This window comes from Vulpes vulpes, chromosome 4 (assembly GCF_048418805.1).
Source record: "Vulpes vulpes isolate BD-2025 chromosome 4, VulVul3, whole genome shotgun sequence".
NCBI lineage: Eukaryota > Metazoa > Chordata > Mammalia > Carnivora > Canidae > Vulpes > Vulpes vulpes.
The window spans coordinates 122,394,749-122,405,529 of record NC_132783.1 but is presented as its reverse complement, the minus strand read 5'-3'; positions in this window follow the sequence as shown (position 1 = coordinate 122,405,529).

Here is a 10,781-nt window from a genome sequence, read left to right as displayed (position 1 = left end):
TAAATTAAATACATAACCCATGAATAATGGCATCTCAATGAATTTATAAGTGAAATGTAGAAAATTCTCACATGTAAAATATGTCATTTATATTTATTATCTTCAAATTTTACATGTACATAATGCAAATAATTGAACTTGAAATACAGGAATTCATCATTCCTAAGGGTTTAATGTTGATTATGAGCCTAGACATTGGCCAGTCTTCAACAAATAACAAACTTCAACCAAGGTCCATTTGCAAAGGTTCCAGATCACCATTAGCTGTTTGAATCGAAACTGAAGTAAAGTTTTCAGTGGGAGAATTTTATGTTCCCTAAAATTCTTGCTCCTGGGAAAGTAATGGAGTTGTAATCTACCTCTATTTTCTAATAGTATTTAGCATATTGCCATGTGTATATGGTTTTGAAATATACATTTTTACATGTAAATGGAAAACTATCAGCTATCAGGCTCAAGAAGAACCATTGTTTCAATGTCACTCCAAAGGCTAGAAAAGACCAATGCCCCAGTTCAAGCAGTCCTCTCTTGGAGCCAGTTTGTCTTTTTATTATATTCAGGTCTTTTTTTTTTTTTAAGATTTTATTTATTCATGAGAGACACAGAGAGAGAGAGAGAGAGAGAGAGGCAGAGACACAGGCAGAGGGAGAAGCAGTCTCCATGCAGGGAGCCCAACCTGGGACTTGATCATGGGTCTCCAGGATCAGATCCTGGGCTGAAGGCATCACTAAACCACTGAGCCACCCAGGCTGCCCTATATTCAGGTCTTTAATTGACTGGATGACTGCTACTACAGCAAGCTACCTTACTCAGTCTATCTATTCAAATGATAATCTCATTTAGAAACACCCTCCAAACATACCCAGGATAAATTTGATCAATTATCCTGAGTGCCCCCTAATCAAACTGACACAAAAGTCATCACAGTGACTAATCTGGTAGTGCAACTCAAACCTTCTTTCCTGAAGGGGCTGAGCTCTTTGTAATCATATCATTCTCAGGCCAAAGTTGCTATAAATGTCCACTAACAATTTTAACAAGAAAATATAGTACTTCAAGGTACCAACGTAGATGACCTGGGCTCCACATGTACTGTTCCATGTTGAGATCACTTGCAAGAGTAATCATTTTGTCTGCTTGATATTAAATTTCTTTTAAAAATTTGATGCACAATATATGTGGGTCTTCTTCTTTTGTCCTATATTGAGCATCAAGCTAAATTAATTCCTTGGTGGTAAGTTCTTTGCCATTTGAAATTAATAATTTTTCATCATTTCCACTATTAACTTCAAAAAATCTGTTTGCAGGCTCTAAAGTTTTTGTTTTTTTTTTTAAGATTTATTTGTTTTAGAGACAGAGTGAGCATGAGCAAGGGGAGGGGTGGAGGAGAGGAAGAAATCTCAAGCAGACTCCTGCTGAGCACCGAGTCCAACTTGAGGACCAACTTAGGACCCAACACAGGGCTTGCTCCCACAAGGCTGAGATCATGACCTGAGCCAAAATTAAGAGCCAGCTGAGCCACCCAGGTGCCCCACAAGCTCTAAGGATTTTTGCTTTCCATCAGCCATTTCCTAAAACGTTGGAAAAGAGTCACAAATTGTGAGACGAAGTATCTTTCACATTTGTTCTTTGTATGTTGTGATGCATTTTGCCAAAACCTGATTGATAAGTTTTAAGGACTTTCTTGATGTTAAAACTAGTCCATAAATCTGTTAATGGAGTAATATCATACCAGCTACTACACATACTATTTGAGAGTCCAAAAAAGACCACTTAGATACGATCTTCCCAATCAATAACTACAGGAACTAAAAACATAACAGGGGGGGGAAAGGCTACTCAGATAAGATGTTCCTAATCAATAATAGAGGAATGTCTGGGAACTTATCTGTTATCAAAAGAGGTTTGTTTGCAAGATTTTCCTCCTTCATGTATTCCGTTATGAATAATCACAAAGATAACACTTCCTATAATCATTAAATGCTTGTTTCACAAAGCACTCTTCAATGATCCCTTAGGGGCCATGTGGTTCAGGGAATGACAAGCTTACAAATTTTTAGCTTAACAGTATTCCATAATTTCCACCTAGAAACAATGCTAGCCTATCCTTGAAAGCTTCAGGTGTGTGGCACTGTCTTCTCCCAGTTATCTGAAATAAACCTACATGATGACATTCATCTCTAAAGATATCCAATTTCATCAAAATTGAAAATGTGCTTTTGCATAATAACCGTGTTATCAATAATTTCCTGCAATTTATTGAGGAATATCAGCAGCAGTTGCTTCACCTATGACTTTCAAATTACATAGTCATGCATAGTTGTAAAAGCTGTTGAAGCATCCTGAACCTACTTAAACTAAGGTCTTTTGATGACCTCACTTCTCCCTTTCTTTTCTTCAAGTCTTTGAAGATGTTGAATACTTTCTGCTGTTTCAACATGGTTCTCTATGGCATTTCACAATGACTGGGGCTTTTAATACACAATGCATGGTTATTTCTCTAGTTTTTTAGTACCAACAACACTTTTCACGTTTTTTTCTTTTCTTGTCATTTTTTACTTTCTCACATACAGAAAATTATTACATGCCTGGTAAACAAAGACAAGTGCTTTGCCTGGCTTATGTCTTTTATGAGTTCTCATCTCTCAATTCAATTTAGCACTTAGAATTTTTCTATCAATGAATGGATTTTCTGGACTTTAGGTTTGCCTAATTTCCTAAAAGATCCTTTCACTTAATAATGTAAGGAAGACAATAGATAATGCACAATACTTTTAAACAAAGATCCTATTAGAAGAGTTAAGATATGACTAAAACAATCTACACACTCTCATTCAAACTCTTAATGCAATATAATTGTTTTTACTATTACTATATTTTCAATAATGAACGTGGGGGAAATTTTGCAAGTATTCATAGTGAGTATGTGGTTAAGAGTTCAGATAAGTGATAACTAGAGATACGTGTTTGTTTGTAATATTATATGATTCAGTGATGACTCATTCACATATGAAGATAATTGTTTTTATTTGGACCTCTAAGCAAGTGTGAGTGGGATACAGCTGTCAAGAGGATTTGAATTTCTTGAGAGTGTGGGTAGAACAATGCTTCCAAACCCAGAAAGAAAATACTATTTACATTAAAAAATATGAGACTAGTGGGGAAAACAGAGATTTATTTGGAAAATAAGAAGAACTAAATGAGTATTCTGTCATAAAAGCAAACAGAAGAGAGATTATATAATGAATTATGCCAGGAATTTGAGAAAATGTTGTTTTATTTTTACATGGAAACTTGAGGCAGCTTTACATGATCCTAAATTTTGTGATTAGTTTAATTACTCCAAGTAACCTTTACACTTTTGATACATCTTAGAAAATAATAATATAAATTATAGTATATTTTGTTATTAAAGAACATTTTCATATAACACATCAAATGATAGCTTCAGAAGACCACCAAGGAAGAAGCTAAAAAATAGTTGTTTTTGGATTCTTGTTAATATTTATTTTGAAGTTTCGAGTCTATGCTACCTAGTAAGAATGCATCACCACCTTGTGGAAATTCCCTCAAACTACAGACACATGATCCCAAGATCCAGATGGATTCAACAGACTAGTAGATCAACCTATTTCATTTCCACTTAATTTAATTTGACTATTATTTCTTTTTTTAAAAAGATTTTATTTATTTATTTGAGAGAGTGAGAGAGAAGGAGAGCACAAGTGGGGGAAGGGGCAGAAGGAGAGGAGAGGTAAAAGCAGACTCCCTGAGGATCAGAGAGCCCTGGGATTACAACCCCAGTGGAAGACAGATGCTTAACCAAATGAGCTACCCATGTGCCCCAATGACTATAATTTCTATGTAGCTCACAACTTAATCTTTCAACTCAGCTTCGCTTTTCAGTGCTAGACCTATCCTTTGCTTTCCTATCTGATGTTCTGCAGCCACATCATAACTTCCCAACCAAATTCTTCATAATAGTTCTATTTTAAATTAGTGGACACTCATATAGTGTTCAGCCATCCAAGCTAAACACTTTAGCTTTCTCTGACTTATAAAAATCTCCCGTAAAAATCCACTCCAACTTAAAATTAGTCACCAAATTCTGTAAATTATAATTCTTAAATGTCTTTCCCACTTATCTTCTTTTTATTTCTAATCTAACAAATTCTAGTTTATGCCTTCAAAAATTGCATAGCCAAGCCATTTTAACAGCCTTATATCCATATCTATGCTTTTAGTATCTCTTCTTCCCCCATTGCCACTATTAATACTGCATCTTTTCCCTTGCTAATCAGTTTACTTGATGTCTTAGGCATTATGGCTTTTAATAGTCCTATCAGTGTCTATATGTTCCTTGCCTTCTTTCCTACTAGTGTGATGAATATCTGGTGTTCCAACCATATGCTCTACTTACTATGTTTCAAATATGCTCTATTGCTTTCTTAGCTCTTTTCTCAAGCTCATACCTCCTCTCTTTGGTATGCCCTTACATCATATCTGGATTTCAAGATCCTTGTGAGTTTTAACATTTGTCTGAAGAAATGTTTGGTTTTTTTGTTTGTTTGTTTAAGAAATTTTTTTTAACATTTCTGCAGTGACGGATGGTAAACTTAAAGACCTTTTTCAAGTTCTTCTCTATCTAAAAAGGTATTCCAATCTGGATGTTAAAGGGATACACAAAGGTGTAATGGATATTCACTTGACAAGCTATGTAGCTAAATCCATATTATAATGAGTAGCATTTTTAAAAATTGACATATAAAAAAGAGAGTGTTTCTCATCATCTATCTTAATTTCAATTCACTTAGTTTGCTATATAGCTTTTGTTATTTCTGTGTAAAATACTGAACAACTATTTAATAAAGTTTAACAAGCATTTTGATCTTTCAACTTCATGTGATATCCCAAATCTCCTTACTAAGTTTGCATTTTAATCCAATGAATTTCATGTTTTTAAAAAGAATCATGCATATAACTTTAGCTTTCAATAGATGATTTCTGTGTACTGAGCAAAACAATATAGGGTGAGTTAATGAGAGAGGAATTGTCACAGGGTGGCAGATATAAGTGATGACTAGGGTTGGGTACATGTTTAGAATCAGATCAGATCACAATTGCAACAGGGGTTTTCCAGGAGATTTGGCGGGATTGTAAGGAGGCAAAATAAACCACCTTTAAGCAAGATGTACTAAAAACAGATCAGATAAGCAGTATTTGAAAGAAGATGAAACAGAGGAGGCAGTCTTTGGTCAAGTTTTTAAGCAGCACCAGGGAGAGCTCCCTGCATATGTCAGTCTCCATTTGCAGGAAACTGGTGGTGTATTTTTTTTTTTTTTATCACTAGCAGCTAGGAACTTTTCAGATGGACTTGATTCCCAAAGGTAGTCTATCTGACAGCTTAGATCTCTGGCCTGTTTAGTCACATCTCAGTCCTCAGTGGAGGAGGCTTCATTCTTATAAACCTAAAAATTATTGGGATGCTAATCAAGGTTGATTTGAAGCATGGGTTAGATTAGTTTTGGTGGAAAGAAGATTCTCCTAAAGTCTCAAGTTCATTGTGGTCAAGGTTTTTGTTTGTTTGTTTTTCTCCCCCTTAGAATCACCCTGGAGAAGTGGACTGAAAAAAGTCACCTTGCCCAAAATTATATCTGCCTTTCAAGGCCAGCCCACAGTCAGTGACTCATTAATTCAGTGTTATAAAGGCCAAGCTCTCTTTTCCCAACTCAGAGCAACTCTGAAGAGCCATTAAAGTTTCAAGCCCTTCATGGTATCACCTGAGGCCTCACTGGGACTGTACAATAGTACAACTTCTTATTTAGCCCAATCCTGCTTCATTCTCTTCTCCCACAAGTGTTGATCCTGAGAATGCCCACCACGGAAAGACACTAAACAACCAGATGGATAGAACAATTCAGCCAGTTGACATCAGTCCAAATCCATCATTAACCACCACAGTGCTAATAAAATGGACACATAAATAATAGTAGCCATAGAAGCAGAGGTGCTGGCTAAATGTGGGCTAAAAATGGTGGGTTTTTACTCACCAAAGCTGATATAACTACTGCTATAGCTGAATTACCAACTGCTAGTCATAGAGACCTACAATGAGCACCTAATATGGCACTGTTCCTTGAAGAAACAAATTAGTCACTTGGTGGTAAGTCTATTACATTCGATCCCTCTACCATGATAAGGGTTATTGGTATACCTTGCCAGTGACTGACATGTATTCCAAGAGTGAGGGTGACTTTATTGTCCATACAGGTTTAACTAGCACCATCATTCAAGGGCTTACAGGATGTTTGATAACTAACACATCATGCCCTATAACTTTGCATTAGACATATGGGTCCACTTTACAACACAGGAGTTATGATAGTGAGCACATGACTATGAAGTCCACTGGTCCTGTCACATATTACACACACAGAGGCTTATGGCTTTGTAGAGCATGAAATGACCTATCAAAATCACAGCCAAGGTGCAAGTTTGGAGATGTTACCATGTAAGGATGATGGTACTATCCTCCAGGGAACAGTGTACACAGTAAACAAATGACTGTTATAGAATCCAACAACCCCCATAGGTATAATACATAGATCTGAGAACCAAATGACAGAAATAGCCGTGGCCCTGCCTACCTGATTCCCAGTGACCTACTTGGGGAACTTGTGCTTCCCAAATCTGCAATTCTGCAGCCCATATGCAATGACTAGTAAATATGGAATTATAAGGACTAGCTTCCTCACCTTAATTTTGGACAAGCTAGAAGGGCCATCCTAGCTCCAGAACAACCCATAAGGTAGGCCAAAGCCTTTGTTACATTTGCATCAATGCCCAACTTTTGCCTCTTCCTAACCCTGCTCTCATCCTTTTGCAAAGAACAAAATTCCTACATACCATCTTTCATTTTGAAGTTTGCTTCTCAGGGCACCCAACTGATGACAGCTACTAATAGTATATGGATCAGGTAGTTTTGTGGATGATATAAACTTCTGTTAATAACTACAATAGACATAACCTTCATGATCCGTGAAAGAAATTCTGTTATGAATATTTAGTTAGATTATCAATGTGTTCAATTGGTGGAAAAGTATAAGCTCTCTGGACTGATTCTCATTTTTACCCAATAGAAATTTAATCTATCCACTTCAAAACATCCTTAACCATTGGGAAAACATCTTAATATTGAAGAGAACTGAAGTTGTAAAGCCTTAGTGTCTATATTCCATAATCACAAGATTACATCATATATATATATATGATATATGTATATATACATATATATATAATTTAATTTTTAATAAATGTGTCCCAGGTTTTAGTTTCAGGAAGCTCATTACTCAAGTAGAGCAAACTGTTATCTGTCTGGTCAGGCAAAGGAAAGTGTTGATTAATCATATGTTTATCCTTAATAGAGATTCCATATGTACTATGGAATCCATATGTAAGGATATGTATCCATATCCTTAATAGAGATTCCATATGTACTATGATCGAGAAATTTACAAATAATTCAAACACATCAATATACACTTAATGTCTAGGTGTCTATGAAAAGAATCTAATATCTTTTTAAAATGAGCCAAAAGTCATTTTAGGATCCTATTACATTACAGGTTTATCAATAAAGATGTTCTAATTTAGACTCACAGGAACAACTGGTAAGAAAGACTTCCGATTGATCTTCTGTTGGAGCCCAGAATGACTATTATACTGTCACAATACACTTTGAACTACATATTCTAGGTGCAAAGACCACTGGAGACTATCATGCTATCTTTTAACCATATGCCATAGTTGTAAAAAAAAAATAGATGACATGTTTGTTTAGCTTTCAAGGTATAAACTAGTTGGTCAATATGTGTGACTTAAGAATAACTGGGGGAAAAAAGTGAACAGTACGAGTAAACAAATGCAAAAACATGATAGGTCGGTATTGAGTATACGTGTACCTATCCCCTCTGCTCCATGAAATCGTTGTCAATGAGAAGCTCCTTCATTAGTATCTTTGCTCACAAAAGAAGACAAGGTTGTTCTGATATATTTCCTCTGAACAACTACAACTCACTTTATGAATACATCTGACATGCACTGGGTATCATTGCAGCATTCACCCAACCTTGTTGTCAAGGAAACAGACATCACCATCATTTAGAAAGTAGTGAAAAGAAATCTGTAAAAGAACAGAAATGTATTGTATATTGCAGAGTAAGAGTTCTTTTCTCTGAAAGAGAATTTGATGAGTTTCCCATTTTAATGAGTTGAACCCAAACTCACTGCAAAGCATAAAATCTGAGCATGATAGATAAGATGCTATAAACAATGCTCGCTGATGGCAGAATAATAACAAGGGTCAATTGGCTTTATATTTACAGATAGATTCATTACAGAGTATGTTCACTAAACCCAACATAAGATACGCCATGTCCACATACGAAAATTATTAAACTGGCTTAATTGAGTAAATTAGTCATTTTAAAAAAATTAGCAGCTATAAATAAGTATATAAGCAGTTGACTAAATGCAACTAATTCATTTTGAATTGTAAATTCATTTGTTTGGGAGACGTGTTTTTGTTAAAGTCAATGTATTAAATGATTAAAAACTCAGCTTCTGATTCAAATATCCTTATAATCAAATTGCAGCTAATTTCCAAAGGGAGAGAAAAAGATGGCACTTTCAGAGGGGTTTAATGAAAATAATGAAGGGTTTATTTACAGAGATGTGGGAAAGTAGAAAGAAATAACAGGAGACATCAAAGAACCCCAGGACCAGCAAAAATGAAAACCATTACTACCCTCAAGAACTCAAAGAATGGTATTTCCAGAATTTGGTGAGAGTGGAAAGAACACCTAACAGAAGCTATAGCTACATAAGAAAACAGACTCTATGCAGCAGGGCAGGAAGGGAGATGGAGTACAGTAATGAAAAGCAACACCACTTCTCTCTTCTTTCACCACCAAGCTTGCTGAGCTCTCCCTTTAGTTGAAGCCAATCAGAAACCAGAGAAAAAGAGGGCCTGGATGATGCAATGTGAATAGTTCAACCTCCCAGAGCCATGCAGAGTGGAAAATTGATCTAGGGAAATGAATAGAAAATGATGTCTAACATATCCACTTATTAGTTATATTACATATTACTTAATCTATATATCTGTTTCATCATCTCTAAAATACAGTTAATAATAGTATCTTTCTTACAGGGACATTGTATATGAAAATGGCTAGAAAAACCTAACAACTCAATAAACCTTACTAATTATTATTTCCCCAAGTCAGTTTTTTTTTTCAATGAAAAATGTTGAAGTATTCATGCCATGAGATATGGAGAAGGTAACTTGAGAAGTTGAACATTTAGAAGATATTCAAAATATAAAGGCCTACATATATACAACCATGTTAACATTAAACAGAATATTAGTTTGACATTTTTTCCATTCTTCAAAAAAGAAAACACTCTTCGAATGATAAAAGTATCTCATTGTTAGTCATGAAATGTGTAAACACAGTCTCTAGTTTTAATCTCCCTATAGCAGAGACTTCAATTTCTTTCACATTAATAGGCTAGTTGGGGTCTGTGGTCTGCAAACAGAAAAATGGCTCCCCAAAGATGTCCATGTCCTAATCCTCAGAATCTGTGAGTACATTACTTTATGTGGCAAAAGGGATTTTGCTGATGGGATTAAGTTAAGGATTTTGAACTGAAGACATTATCCTGGATTACATGGGTGGGCTTAATGTAGCCACAAGGGTCCTTAGGAGAGGGAGGCAAGAGGGTCAGAGTGAGAGGAGGACCTGAGACAACAGAGCAGAGGGTGGAGTGATTGGAGGAAGGCCAGGAGTCTAGGAATACACAGTCTCTAGAAACTGGTAAAGGTAAGGAAACTAACTTTCCCCGAGAGCCTCCAGAAAGAATGTAGTCCTGTAGACACCTTAAATTTAGGACTTCTGACCTTCAGAACCATAAGAGAATAAATTTGTGTTGTTTTTAAGCCACAAAATTTGTGATAATCTGTTACAACAGAAATAAAGATCGAATACAGGGTCTGTGCTAATTGTTTCTGGCTTCCCAGATCAGATCCATTTTCTACTTCTCCATCTTGATCTGTGCCATAGAAGGCTAACCTCCGGCTTCTAGCTGAGATCAGTGAATGGGAGGTACCAGCAGGCAATGGGAAGCTGGAAGAGAGAGGTAGAGTATTTATTCCTATGTGACCCATGATCACTGCCCTTTTGGCCACAACTGTCCTCTCTTCTGCAGCTTCTAGGATCTGAAGCATAGGGATGATAACGACTCCCCACTGCTGCTAGCCCCAGCTGTTTCACTACCTCTTGGTTCCCTTAACCCTGCCCGCACTTACCTAAATAATCCCTTCATTAATAACTCTCGTTAAGCCCTTTGAGTGTGCCATTTCTTTGCTGCCAATACACTGTCTGATTCAACGCAGAATATCTTTTTCATAATTATTCATTTAAGATTCAATTAATTGTGAGGCACATGAGTGGCTCAGTCAGTTGAGTGTCCAACTCTTGATTTCAGCTCAGGTCATGCTCTAGGGGTCATGGGGTCCAGCCCCACATGAGGCTCCATGCTCAGTGGGGAGTCTGTTTGAGCATTCTCTCCCTCTCTCTCTGACCCTTCTCCTGCTTGCAAGGACACTCTGCTCTTTCTCACTATCCCCCCCCCCCTCTAACAAATAAATCTTTTTTTTTTTTTAAAGAATTCAATTAATTGAGTCTTAAATTGTCCTTGAGGTGCTCTGAAGGAATCCC